This window comes from Zootoca vivipara, chromosome 15 (genome assembly GCF_965207765.1).
Source record: "Zootoca vivipara chromosome 15, rZooViv2.hap1.1, whole genome shotgun sequence".
NCBI lineage: Eukaryota > Metazoa > Chordata > Lepidosauria > Squamata > Lacertidae > Zootoca > Zootoca vivipara.
The window spans coordinates 41,043,489-41,057,593 of record NC_142598.1 but is presented as its reverse complement, the minus strand read 5'-3'; the positions used below and the strand labels follow the sequence as shown (position 1 = coordinate 41,057,593).

General features: G+C 44.8%; 1 protein-coding gene across 3 annotated transcripts in view; it reads right to left on the bottom strand.

Moving 5' to 3' along the window:
• The window catches only part of KANK1 (KN motif and ankyrin repeat domains 1), a 123,599-nt gene that overhangs the window by 53,270 nt on the left and 56,224 nt on the right, over positions 1-14,105 (bottom strand). Inside the window, exon 2 of one of the 3 annotated variants that reach the window (XM_088658972.1) lies at positions 1,095-1,270. The exons of the other annotated variants lie outside the window; for them this stretch is intronic. The gene's annotated coding sequence lies outside the window, so the exon portion shown is untranslated. The remainder of the gene's footprint in view (positions 1-1,094; positions 1,271-14,105) is intronic. 3 annotated transcript variants of the gene reach the window in all.

Sequence of the window (14,105 nt, the reverse complement as noted above, 5' to 3'; positions counted from 1 at the left end):
TTGCAGGCCCTGTGGAAGGATGTCAACTGTGGTGGAGTCTCCTTCTTTGGAGGTCTTTAAGCAGAGGCTTGACAGGCATATGTCAGGAATGCTTTGATGGTGTTTCCTGCTTGGCAGGGGGTTGGACTGGATGGCCCTTGTGGTGTCTTCCAACTCAATGATTCTATGATTCTAAGTCCTGCAGGGCCCTGGGTCTCCTGCGATGGAGCGTTCCACCAGGCTTGGGCCAAAGCCGAAAAGGCCTTGGCCCTGGATGAGGCCAGTTTAACCTCCTTGAGGCCTGGGACCTCCAAGATATTATTATTTGCGGACTGTAAGGTCCTCCGCGGGGCATACCAGGAGATGCAGTCCCGTAAATACGAGGGTCCTAAGCAAAGGGGAGCTAAATTATAGACTGGAAAATTACAGACAGGCCCCAAGGACCTAGACAGTAGCATGAAAAATGTACTTTGCCAATACTGTTTGTGAGAGAGCATGATGTTATGCCACAATAGTTCCAAAGTGCAAAAAAATAAAATAAAAATGGATTGGATCATCCAGATCTGCTTCTGGGCACAACTGTATTCATGTCACAGAACCAAGACAACTGAACTGCACGCTAGCACTATGTGCGCAGTGCGGGTTCAGAAGCATCAAACTGCATGGCGCTATCATTCTCACATCCATGATTAAACCATGTGGGGCTTGTTTTATCATTCAGCATCATTTATCTAGCCAGCAATAGGTGGCTGTGTAATTTAAACCAATCATGGGGAATTTAAAACAAGAAGGAAAACTAATCTGCAAAAAAAATTAACCCTGCAATTTGCAGGCAATGTTCAGCCTTGTGCATGTATATACTGTATATCACACACAATGTGTGTGTGTGTGTGTGTGTGTGTGTGTGTGTATTGAACTTTAAAAGTTGTCATACAGAGCACGTATATTAGAAGAAAGTCTATTTCTCAGAACATTGGGCTTTCTGCCCTTACCAATCCTGTGTTCCTACATGCTTGTCTCATACCTGCCTGAGATGACTGTGTTCTGAATACTTCAGGGCAAATGCAAAAACAAGTAATGACTGGTTAGAAGTACTATTTGCCGAAAGAAGTTACCTAGATGCTGCTCTCAAGGCGGGAGAAGGCATTATTCCATATTCAAACACTGAATAGTCCAAGTGTCAAGAGTCTCAGTATTGACATGGCTTGACAGGACTGTCAAGAGTTGGAAGAAATTTCTTTTCCGCATACAGGCAAAAGCTTATTCATCAACACACGTAGCTGATGAAAGTCTGATGAAAAAGGAAAAGGAAAAATAAAAAAAATCAGGGGACTTGCTAGGTCCTTTGTCCACCTATTGCCATTTAAGCCTGTGCTTAAACCTCACATTCAGAAGCTGCCATTGACTAGACTTAGGGACCCTCACCTTGACGAAGGCCGCTCACCTGCACAGCATCCTGTGCAATTAGTATAAATGCACATGTCTGATTCTAAGCGTAGGAAAGCCCACCTTATAATGCGCAAACCAATATAATGCATATATCCACCATGCATGCTGCAAGGTGTGCTATATGGACATGTTCAATTTAACCACTACTCTGTGAGTGTGAGCTGTCCGATGGAAAATTCAGTTTCACTAGATAGCCTTTAGCAAGCCAACAGACTTCCTTTACCTCAATATTTCATCTGCAATATGATTTAAAAAATGATGTGATGATAACTAGGGTAATATGTTCGGGTAGGTAGCCGTGTTGGTATTAAGAAGTTGAAATAAATAAATAAAAAATAAGAATATTCTCCAGTAGCACCTTAAAGACCAACTAAGTTTGTTCTGGGTCTAAGCTTCCGTGTGCATGCGCACTTCTTCAGATACACTGAAACAGAAGTCACCAGACCCTTATATTTAGTGGGAGGGTGGGGAGGGGTTTTTCTCAGAAGGGTAGTAGGAGATGGGTGATTGAAGAAGTGTGCATGCACACAAAAGCTTATGCCTAGAACAAACTTAGTTGCCCTCTAAGGTGCTACTGGACAATTTTTAAATTTATTTTGACAGAAAAGCTCAGCAAAAGCCAGAGGTAGCATTTCTGCTGGAGAGGCAGACACCACATGCAGTAGCTCTTTGTGACGAGTAATAATTAAGGTAAGTGAAATGTTTCAGATTATATTAGGTTGCCAAAGCCTGAGAACTGAAATGGCTCCATTTGCTAGACAGAAGCTCTAACGTGGGCTACTCAGTCATCAGTGGGAGCTTTTAGTTAATCTGCAATTTCAGCCTCCCCAAGTTGCCAGTCGCTGCATGAAGATGTTTTTCTGGGCACTTGGCCAGAGTACAGTGTTTAAAATGTAACCCTGAGTGACGGAAAAAAACAAGACACACCACTCCCTGGAACCTCCCACAGCAGGCCATGAAAGGGACTCCTTCAGACATGGCTTGCAGGAAAGTGGGCAGTCAGGTCAGGAATGGCTTACCCAAACCACATCAAGATACCACTATGGCTTAATTCAAGACTTCATCATGTTGAGAGTAGATCCACTGAGTTCAGTGGGTTTTCTCAATGTAGGGCTATGTCTAGTTCAAATCCCTTGACCAGGCATCCCCAAACTCGGCCCTCCAGATGTTTTAGGACTACAATTCCCATCTTCCCTGACCACTGTTCCTGTTAGCTAGGGATGATGGGAGAGTTGTAGTCCCAAAACATCTGGAGGGCCGAGTTTGGGGGTGCCTGGCCTTGACTTTACTGCATAAGAATATAGTTAGCATTACATGCAACTGATGACAACATCCCTGTGGCCAGGTGTTTCCTTCTGGGTTCGGGAGCCTAGGAGTGAGGCATTTTAAACAGAGCTGGGATTCGTTCGTAGAGTTTAGATGGTAGGCTCACATTTGCAGAGCTTCAACAATATGCAATGTTACAAGACTTGTGATGATATGAACTAGTGGTTACACTGTAATTATGGATTGCAATTTTTAAGCAACAATTGCTATGGTCTCCATAGACCCTGCTCCGTATACTCAAAACGTTTTATTTACAGTGGCACCTCTACTTACGAATAACTCTACTTACGAATAACTCTACTTACGAATGGAGCTCCGTCCGCCATCTTGGATGCGGTTTAGATAGGATTTTTTCTACTTACGAATTTTTAGATAGGGTTGCTTCGACTTACGAATTTTTTCTCCCAATGCATTCCTATGGGATTCGACTTACAACTTTGTTCAACTTACGAATGTGCGTTTGGAACGCATTAAATTCGTAAGTAGAGGTACCACTGTATTTGCATTTCTTGTTTATTGTGTCAATAAATGAAGTATCTCGGCAAACTTTCATTAGCTATGAGAACAGACTTATAGCACAGGAAAATGCTTGCAGAATAGCAGCAACGGCATTACAGAAACAAACAGTAAAAAGCATTCTTTACATTCTTTTAGAAATGAAAGGTGTTTTCTTAACCCAAAAACCAACTCTTAAAAGCATCGTCCCCATTTTAGCTCATGAGATGCAACTGAAGAGCCAGAAGACCACTGCGATTTTGGTATCTGTTCACTGTGAGAATAAAATAAAATAACAACTCCCGTTGCTCACCCTCCTCTCTGCCGCAAATATCAATTGGCAGCTCAGTAACAAGTGACATGCATTAAAGTGTGCTATTCAAGTTATGATACGGATAACAATTATGTATGATTCCACCGCCACCGCCCTCTTATCAAGTGCCAAGCTGGAATTTTCTACATTTCAAGGTTAGAGTACTAGAAAACGTACAGTTCTGCTAAATGTGGCTTGGCATCTGTCACGTCCATAAGACATAGTTATATTGTGCAGGCTTAATGCAACCTCCGACCGAGGTCATAACACTTCTGACACTTGGTACTCGGCAAATTGCTTATTACTCTTTACACCACTGTCAGTGTGCATCATTTTTAAAAAGTTACTCTTAGACAGAGGCAAGGCCAGGGGTCAGCAACCTTTTTCAGCCCTGTCCCTCAGACCATGTGGTGGGCCAGACTACCGGTATATTGTTTTTTTGGGGGGGGGGGAATGAATGAATTCCTATGCCCCACAGATAACCCAGAGATGCATCCTATATAATAATGTGCAAGTGTCTCTGCGTCCAGTCCCTGTGTCCGCGCTACTGCGCATGTGCCCCACGGACACAGGGACTGGACGAAGAGACTGCACGTGCGCACACTCCCCCCTCTGCCTCCTCCAACCGCCGCTCCCGGCTGGACACCGCCTCACTGCAGGGCACGTCGGGGAAACGAGGGTGGAGGCCGGCGGAGGTGAATGGGGGGAGGAAGGGCGCCTGAAGAGCCCGGTCCGGCTCCCGCAGCCGCTGCGGCCCCGGAGCCCGATGCCGCCATCTTGGTCCTCCTCTGCCTCCTCCTCACAACCCTCCCTGGCCCGTGAGAGGAGCGGCGGGGCCGCGGCGGCAGGCCGCGAAGCAGCGGCAGCGAGGTAGGCGTTTGTGTCCTGCGGAGAAACGGGGCTTCCCACCTTGCCAATGCAGGGCTCGCGGCCGGCCCCGGTGCCGCCTCCAGCCAAGCCAGGGCAGGCCAGGGCGGGGAAAGAGTCTCTCCTCCCCGGCGTAGGTCCCGGGGTTCGGCTGGGGGAGAGGAAGGAAGGAGGAGAAAGGGCTGCTTTCTCCTCCTTCGTACCTGTCCCCCTGCCACCGACAGGAAGAACAGGTCCCGGGGATGTTCTAGCGCCCGTTTACTCAACGGGCTGAATTACACTAGTTTTAAATAAAAGCACACTTTCTACTCATGTAAAAACACCAGGCAGGCCCCACAAATAACCCAGAGATGCATTTTAAAGAAAAGGACACATTCTACTCATGTAAAAACATGCTGATTCCCGGACCATCCACGGGCCGGATTGAGAAGGCGGTTGGGCCGCATCCGGCCCCCGGGCCTTAGGTTGCCTACCCCTGGGCAAGACTATGGCTCTGAAGACAGCAATGATAAATCTCTGAGTCGTCCTGCCTTTTCAGCCACCCGGGAAGCTCCAGCAAATTACATTCGGCAAAACTATTTAAGAGCTAAGGCTACAGCTCTGTGCTGATATTAGCTAACACACTATTCAGAGAGCGCCCTGTATATTTGTGTACATTCCAAGCTATAATCAGACACCTATTCCTAACAAAAGTTCAGCTCTAAAGGGCAGATTTAATTACAATGCAATGCTCGCCAAGCTCAATCCAGAAGACTAGCAAACTTTCTTAGTCTGAATACTCTGCTACTTCCAATATTTGATATCTAGAAAAACCTTTTAACAAAAGCTCGTTGTTCTTAGTGCAGTTCAGGGAATAAAGATGGAATTTTTTTGTTGCGAAGCTAATTATTCAGCAGAAAAGGGGTTCAAAGTGTGTGGTTTTACACCAAAACAAATTCATGCTTTCTAGGTAAAAACACTGAAACTAAACATTGAAACTAAAATTTCATGGATTTGTATTGGGGTTTTGTTTTTGTTTGCATGGTTCACATTACAATATCTTTACTTTGCAGGCGCAACTACTCGCGGAGACAGCAATAGCTTTCATGAAGTTGTTCCCAAAGATTTGAAATATCGATTTACTCTTGTGTAGTCCAACAGCTCTTAGTTGGTAAAAGGCCAGTTGTTAAATTTCAGCCCATCAACTCAGCTTCCTCACTTCTACCCAGCGATGTTGGGCAGAAAATTTTCTACCCCCCCCCAAGTTTCCTAAGTTCGTACGTAATAACGAGGGTCATGTAGGAATCCTGCCCACAGCCATCCCTGGCTGGGCTCAAATCACCAACCTTATAGTTAACACCCAGACACACTGACCCATTGAGCCACACAAATGTTTTTTTGTATTTGAAACTAACTCTACATAACTACTACTACCCTAATCAGCTGTGGGGACTACAAACAGTCTCCAGGCATTCCAGGTAGAGAAAGCTTTGTAAAAATGGCACCTTTCCTCTTTTAGGTGACAAATGCACACCTTGGCAAGGGCACATGGGCTAGTTTTTGCAAACTCATTTTGCAAAATTGTATTAAAACCCCAAATGTTAATTCCAGTCACAAAAGGCATGGGTCTGACAGACATCTGGGGACCCTATAAATTGCCATACAATGAAGACATTCTATAGAAGTCTAACCAAGTCAGAGGACTACCATTTTCAGTATAGCAGATATTTTTTTTTTGAAAAAAAAAACAAGGTATAAATGAGGAACAAATTCTTATTTGCTGAGAACTATTTCATTCATATAGAGTGCTTTTTAGTATATAAAAATCCACAGGGTGGCTATTACAGTGGTACCTCGACTTACGAAGGCGACCTGTTCCGCGGCGCTCTTTGGAAGTTGAAAACTTTGGATGTTGAAGCGTCTATTTTGCGCATGCACAAAGCGCAATTTTGCAGACCGCGGCGAAAATACATCTGGGTTAGCGGACTTCGGAAGTCGAAACCTTCAGAAGTCGAGGTACCACTGTAATATACATCCTATGCAAGTCAGGCATGCTAGTACCTCAAACTAACATAGGCAGCCCTTTTTAATTCTGTACCTCTTAATTCTATTCCTTTATAAAGGGAAAGAAAATGGGGAAAAGGTTTTTAGATTTGCAAGGTTTATTGAAAAATGGCAAATCTCTCCCTACAATACCTCCAGGTAATCTATGTGCAGTTTATAGCAGTCTCTTCCTTGGCACTAAACAGTAGTTTGTAATTTTAACTCTTTACTTACAGAAGTCTATATAGAAAGAGTGCATTTTTATATATAAAAAAACATCATATAGTTAATGCAGATTTTAAGAGTATTCAGCCATGATCAGAAGTTCTTACCTGCAGCCATCACACTGAAACTTGTTTTTTAAAATATTTTTTAAAAAAAATGCTAGGAAAGGAAGGACAGCAGGTTAACACACCCAAATGACACTCTCAAATGTTGAGATTGGGAGCCCTAACTCTCTTCTAAGTATAGCTAACAGTTATCCTAGGAGAGCTAAAGCAAGCTGACCTATTCAGAGGCACCACTGAGAGCTATTTTCACGAGGTGCTGAGAATTCATTTACCTCATGAGAAACCAAGTCTCAAGCAGCAGGTGGCATTGGGAAAAGATCACCGCTATTTAAACACATCTCATTCTCCTTGTCAGTAGAAGAAGTTAAGTGGGCTCTTACTTTAGCTTGGAACATGTAGGGCTTAAATTGTAATTTAGACATGGATGCGACATGTAGATGCGAGCATAAATGCACGTGGGGTAAGTTCCTGCTGTCGGCTTTGGAGCAACTGCTTTGCACGCAGAATGTCTCAGGTTCTGCCCAAGTAAGGCTGGCAAAAGATTTCTGGCTGAAACATTGCCACTTAGTGTTTGCAATGATTCTTCAACATCAACTTCGTTGGACTGGTCATGTTGGGCGGATGACTGATTATCATCTTCCAAAGCAACTACTCTATTCCAAACTTAAAAATGGAAAGTGTCATGCTGGTGGTCAACAAAAGATGTTTAAAGACTGTCCCAAGGCAAATTTTAAAAAGTAGTATAAACACCAAAAATTGGGAACACTTGCTTGCGAGCGCTTCAGTTGGAGAACAGCCTTTACCAAAGGTGCCATGGACTTTGAAGACACAGCTTGAAACTAAATAGCTAAGGAAAAGACAAGACAAGCGGAAGGGGAGGCGTGATAGGCTTGTTCTGCCCCAAATCATAATGGGAGATAACAAGGGATGGGGAAATAAAATTCCTTCCAGTAGAGACCAACTAAGTTTGTCATTGGTATGAGCTTTCGTGTGCATGCACACTTCTTCAGATACCCAAGACAGTCACCCATCCAGGCACTGACCAGACCAGTTCAAGAAGGTTACCCCACAGAACATGGTACAAGGCCAAAGGAATCGACAGGTGGACACAAGGGAGACTTCATACCAGGACAGAACAAAATGATAAGAGTTAGAGTTCCTCACTTGAAGTTCTGGAAGTTAAATAATATGACAATATGGACAGAAGAAGAGCGTATCTGAAGAAGTGTGCATGCACACGAAAGCTCATACCTATGACAAACTTAGTTGGTCTCTAAGGTGCTACTGGAAGGAATTTTTTTTTGTTTCCAATATGGACAGAAATCATTAAGAATGCAGCTGTTGTACAAGGTATAGATAGATAGATTAGATAGATAGATCTTTATTACGGTCACCGACCAGCACACAAGGTATAAATATTTTAATTGGAATGCAACTGGGAATTAATAAGAGCATGGAATCCAGTAATGTAAGCTTATGAATGCCTCAACTCCAGCACGCAGGGAGCCACTTCAACTAAAGTGTATTGATAGGGAGTTAATCAGTATTTTTATACTTGGGCTATTATTGGGGCAATATTGGAAAACTAATAAAAAATTATTTGACGAAGAAAAAGCTTGCACTGATGGAAAGATCAACTTAGCGCAAGGCTGAATTCCTCCCACTGACTGGTTAAACAAAAGTTAGCATGCACATACACACAACTCTGGCCCAAGCTGGGGATTTCAGCTCTGCAAAGACCAGAGCCTGTTAAAAGTTTATACACTGTTTTTTCATCCAACATGCTCCAGTTTTATCTTAAAACAATCACTGAGGCATCTCGCCTAACAAAGTGCAGTTCCACAGTCAAAATAGGAAACACATGTGTCTGAATACGCACAGCTGGCAGAACGCAACTGTAGGAATAGCACAGTATTAAAGCAACAAGGCTGCAGGAGATTTTGTGATGCTATTGTGCAAGTTGCAGGACCGAGTACTGTAGTTGCCTTCCAAACTGCAGAAGAGAAATTGTAGAAGGGAACATACAAGGGCTTGGTTCAGGCTTTGAGCCTATTTATTTCTAGATAAGCTCACCCACCACATGAAGAGGTCATGCAAAATCCAAGATGTTCTCTCTCCAGTGTGGCAAGCATTCCTGAGGTACGCCAACCGTCTGCCCCAGATCTAAGCCCCACCACTCCCAGGATCTTTCTAAGACCTTCCTGACCCATCAAGAGATGATAAATAGAGGCTGCAGGCTTTGCGATTCTGTATGCCAGGCACTGACTGCAACCAAAGTGCTGCGTTTGAGTAGTAAATGGGTTTTGTACGACTGGGTTTCTTCTCTTTTCTTTTTTAATTGGGCTATGCATAGACCGTTCACTCTGTAATGGAAAATTCTATATGAAGTTTTAAGAATTCTTTTTGGAACAACATGAAGGGAAAAGCAAATCACATCTCCTATAAACAGTAATGGGGCCCCTGACCATCAGGTCCAGTCGTGTCCGACTCTGGGGTTGCGGCACTCATCTCGCTCTATAGGCCGAGGGAGCCGGCGTTTGTCTGCAGACAGCTTCCGGGTCATGTGGCCAGCAGGACAAAGCTGCTTCTGGCAAACCAGAGCAGCGCACGGAAACGCCGTTTACCTTCCCGCCGGAGCGGTCCCTATTTGTCTACTTGCACTTTGATGTGCTTTCGAACTGCTAGGTTGGCAGGAGCTGGGACCGAGCAACGGGAGCTCACCCCGTTGCAGGGATTCGAACCGCCGACCTTCTGATCAGCAAGCCCTAGGCTCTGTGGTTTAACCCACAGCGCCACCTGGGTCCCTCCAATAGCAGCCTCCAATAACCTGGTGCCTTTCAGATGTTTTGGACTACAAACCACAGCAGTTCAAGACAGCAGGCGAGTTGCAGTCCAAAGTGTTGGCAGGGCATCAGGTTGGTAACGCGGGTCTTCCAGAAACACAAACTTCAAAGGCACAATTCTAATTACACCCCAAATACATCTAAGGTGTAGTTGTCAGATCTTCCTAGCATTATCCCAGAAGAACAAGTTCATCGCAATGAGCCCAAATCCCCGCCTTTCCGTTCTGTGTTATCCTTGATCCGTGGGGGTCTCCAAGCAGCGGAATATGAAAGAGAAGCAACAGAAGTGCTCTAGTGGGTGTTGTGTTTCCTATAAGACAGGGGTGGCCAACTCCCAAGAGACTGCGATCTACTTACAGAATTAAAAACTGGCAGTGATCTACTCCATTTTTTGGGGGGTCAGGTCTAAGTTGTTGAGCTTTTCTTAGGAAGGAGGAAAGCCCCGGTTTTTTGGGTTCTTGGGGAGAAAAAGGAACAGCCACTCACCAACAAATTTCTGGGGAAACAAACAGCCTTACTGACCAAACTCAGTCTTATGTTCTGCAGATCATGTGAGAATGGTAGGTGGGGCGAGGGCGAGGGGCCGGATTCAGTTTAACCAATGCTGAGGAAAGGGGACCCAGTGATTGACCACGATGTACCAAAACCTCCCAGGGATCTACCAGTAGATCGTGATTGGATTGACCTGTGGGACACCCCTGCTATAAGAAACAAGTTAAGAATAGTCACTACTTCCTCTGGCCTGAGAAGAAACATGCCAGGGGCTAGGGTATTTAAATAGGATGGAGGCAGTTTATAAAACACAGAATTCTACAAATCTCTGTCAGCCCATCCTCCCATTTTCTGGTTATCAATAAAGGTCTGGAGATCAATAATCCATTGTAAATAATACAAATATTGGAATATAATATGCAAGTGGAACCATCTCCCTCGAGAGGCTGTGGACTCTCCTTCCTTGGAGGTTTTTAAACAGAGGTTGGATGGCCATCTGTCATGGATGCTTTAGCTGAGATTCCTGCATTGCAGGGGGTTGGACTAGATGACCCTTGGGGGTACCTTCCAACTCTACGAATCTATGATTAAAAGGACACATCTCTCTCGGTCTATGGTTACGAGACGTCCCCGTTTCTTGGGAATAGTCCCCGGATTTACAAATCTGTCCCCGGACAAAATCCATCCCCAGAATGTCCCCGGATTTCATTTAATGTCCCCGGATTTATATTTTAAGTGTTGTAGATTTATTAGTAGGGAATGAATGTTGCGTGATTGGTTCAATGGCACAAGACACATCATATGGGGACTTCCGGTGAGGCAGGCAAAATGGCGAGCGCCACAGCAGCGAGCAGCTCCTGAAGCCAGCCAGAGCCAACTGCTGTACCAGGCTGTGAGACTGCCGCTGCCGCCACTGCCAAGGGGGAACCGGGGACACATGGCGCGTCAACAGGGGGAACCGCTCACACACACACACACACACACACAAACACACCGCAACCCAAATTGAGCCGGGAGCGAGAGCACCCGGCTAACTGCCCAGCGGTGCTCTCCTGGAGCCGATGCAGGGAGAAGGAGAAGGAAGAGAGAGAAAGAGGAAGGAGAAAAAAGAGGGGAGCCCCAAGCTTGCTGCACCACTTCTGCCGCTGAGGAAGAGAAGTAGGAGAGTACCCGGAGGGCAAGCACATGTGGCCGAACCCAGGCCTGACCCGAGCCTACTCCACGGTGGCTAACGCTCCACGAGAGCAGGCCAGGGTCCAGAGGAAGGCCACGCGACAGAGGAGACCACAGAAGAGAAGATATTACTTCTTCCAGGGCCAGCTCTACGGCCAGGCTGGGTGGTGCAGGGCGCCATGGCGCTGGCCCACCAGGGGGGCGCCACGCAGCTGCGCCCGCCCGCTCCGCCACGCAGCAGTGCCACGTGCTAAGCCCGCCATGCAGTAGCGCCCTCGGTGGCCGCGCTGCGTGCTGAGCCCGGCCGCCCGCCCACCCATTGCGCTGGAAAACGGGGCGGCGAGGGGGGATCCCTCGCACTACGGCGCCAGGGCGCCAAAGGTGCTTAAGACGGCCCTGACTTCTTCTTTTTTCTTTTTTCAAAAAACTTTTTCTTCTCTTTTCAAAAGAAAAAAGTGTCCCCAGATTCTTTGAAAACAATCTGGTAATCTTAGCTTAGTCCCAGTTCTAGTCATGCTGTTCAGACATTTTCATATGCCAGTATGTGCCATGTATGTTAAGTTCAAGCTTAAATTTCTTTAAAAGTCACTTTGCTTACAACCTCTCACAATTATTGATGAGAATTATTTATGTTCACTTCATGTGAAAGGTTTTCCCCATCTTAAAAATAGGCCTTCTTATTTTCATATTAGTTTTTTCTTATTTTATTTGCATTTTAGCTGTATTATGGAAGTAGCTGTACCTGTTACACAAGAAGTTTAAAAATTAAAATTAAAAGTTGTTGATACATACAACTCACAAAGTGTTTTTTCATATGCAAAGCACTCCAGAAAATGTGGTCAAGAAGGAAAGAGATACAGGACCAAGTATTTCTGCCATTTTGCTGGCTTTAAAGGGAATTATAGTCTGGCTCTTCTACAGGAATAACTACATTGCTAAAACGGAGACCAAAAGTGAAGCAACAGGTCAGATAGCTTGCGGAAAGATGAGCTTCAATCCACTTCTAGAAGACAGAAAACATCTCCCACCCAAAGGAGGATATAGTTTCAGGTGTCACCACACCTAATTATTATCATTATTTATTAGATTTCTATACTGCCCTACACCTTTAAATCTCAGGGCAGTTCACAACATAAAATTACAATATAAAAAAACACAAAACACACAATAAAAACAAAAACAAAGGCAATCCAATAAGCCCCCCCCCACTTCCACAACACATTTTAAAAGGGATTTAGATCTAAATCTGCCAAAGGCCTGGTTAAAGGGGATAGTATGTATTCTGCCACCTAAGAATACATAATGAAGGTGCCAGGAGAACCTCACCGGGGAGGGGGGATTTCACAAATGGGGAGCCACTGCAGAAAAGGCCCCGTTCTCGTGTTGCTACCCTCCGGACCTCACACGGAGGAAGCACGTGAAAAAGGACAGCGTTTGAAATTCACTAGGTGCATTTTGTAGGAGTATTTTAAATTATAGAATTGCTTTGTTTTAGTAGTTAATCAACCACTTTTTAAAAATTTAGGTCCTTATTGCCAGCAATCTGTTTTTTTCCTACTGCATTCAAGAACTATGATGTCAGATAACTGAAACAATGTCATTTTATAATTTCTGAGTTTCCTGTCCCATCTTCCTGCTCAAGACAGCTCCAAGATGCTCTGAAGAGTCAGGAGATAACATAAACTTTGCAGGATGGCAGGACTACTGAAGCAGTTGGGAAATTGTTCAAAATCTGTTTGGGCTTTTGGTGGTCTCCTCTCCCGCAGCAGACCCTCCACTCCTCATACCACGTTGCTCAGGAGATGCTCCTAAACTTTCAGAGGGAGTTTTCAGGGGTAACATTGACTTAACAACAGCTTGAATCTTAAGGCAATTCTAACCTCTGCGACTTGGCAAAACTTCATAATCTTCTCAAGAAGGATACTGACAAGCTGGAACGTGTCCAGAAGAGGGCAACCAAAATGGTCAAAGGCCTGGAAACGATGCCTTATGAGGAACGGCTTAGGGAGCTGGGCATGTTTAGCCTGGAGAAGAGAAGGTTAAGGGGTGATATGATAGCCATGTTCAAATATATAAAAGGATGTCATATGGAGGAGGGAGAAAGGTTGTTTTCTGCTGCTCCAGAGAAGCGGACACGGAGCAATGGATTCAAACTACAAGAAAGAAGATCCCACCTAAACATTAGGAAGAACTTCCTGACAGTAAGAGCTGTTCGGCAGTGGAATTTGCTGCCAAGAAGTGTGGTGGAGTCTCCTTCTTTGGAGGTCTTTAAGCAGAGGCTTGACAGGGATATGTCAAGAATGCTTTGATGGTGTTTCCTGCTTGGCAGGGGGTTGGACTGGATGGCCCTTGTGGTCTCTTCCAACTCTATGATTCTATGATTCTCAGATGTGTGACTAGAAGCCTTTTGGGAAGACTGGGAGTGGGCACTCAATCGTTTTCTACTAAAGCCACCATCCAAATAAAGTCCATGGCAGAATTACAATACTGTACAATGCAGGGTTGGGCTCTGCAAGCCAGAAGTACCGGTAGTCCCAAATCTGTTGATTAATTGCTTTCTGTCAACGCATCTTAATTGAAGGCCTGACAAAACCATTGCCTATTCAGTTGTCCTTCCACAGTAGGATTAATATTGTTTAAATCTTCCCATGTCAATTGCTTCCTCCATTAGTTCCTCACACTGTTCTCTCAGAGAAACAGCGCAGGACAAGTGCAATAGACTTTGACGGCATTGCTATAGCATAGCAAGCAATTTGTACAGCCTTAGATTTTAATAAGCTGCATCGAGGAAACTGAAATATCATGAACAGGACAATCAGCCCAGATGCATGGGATTGTTTTATGGGCGCCTTTGCT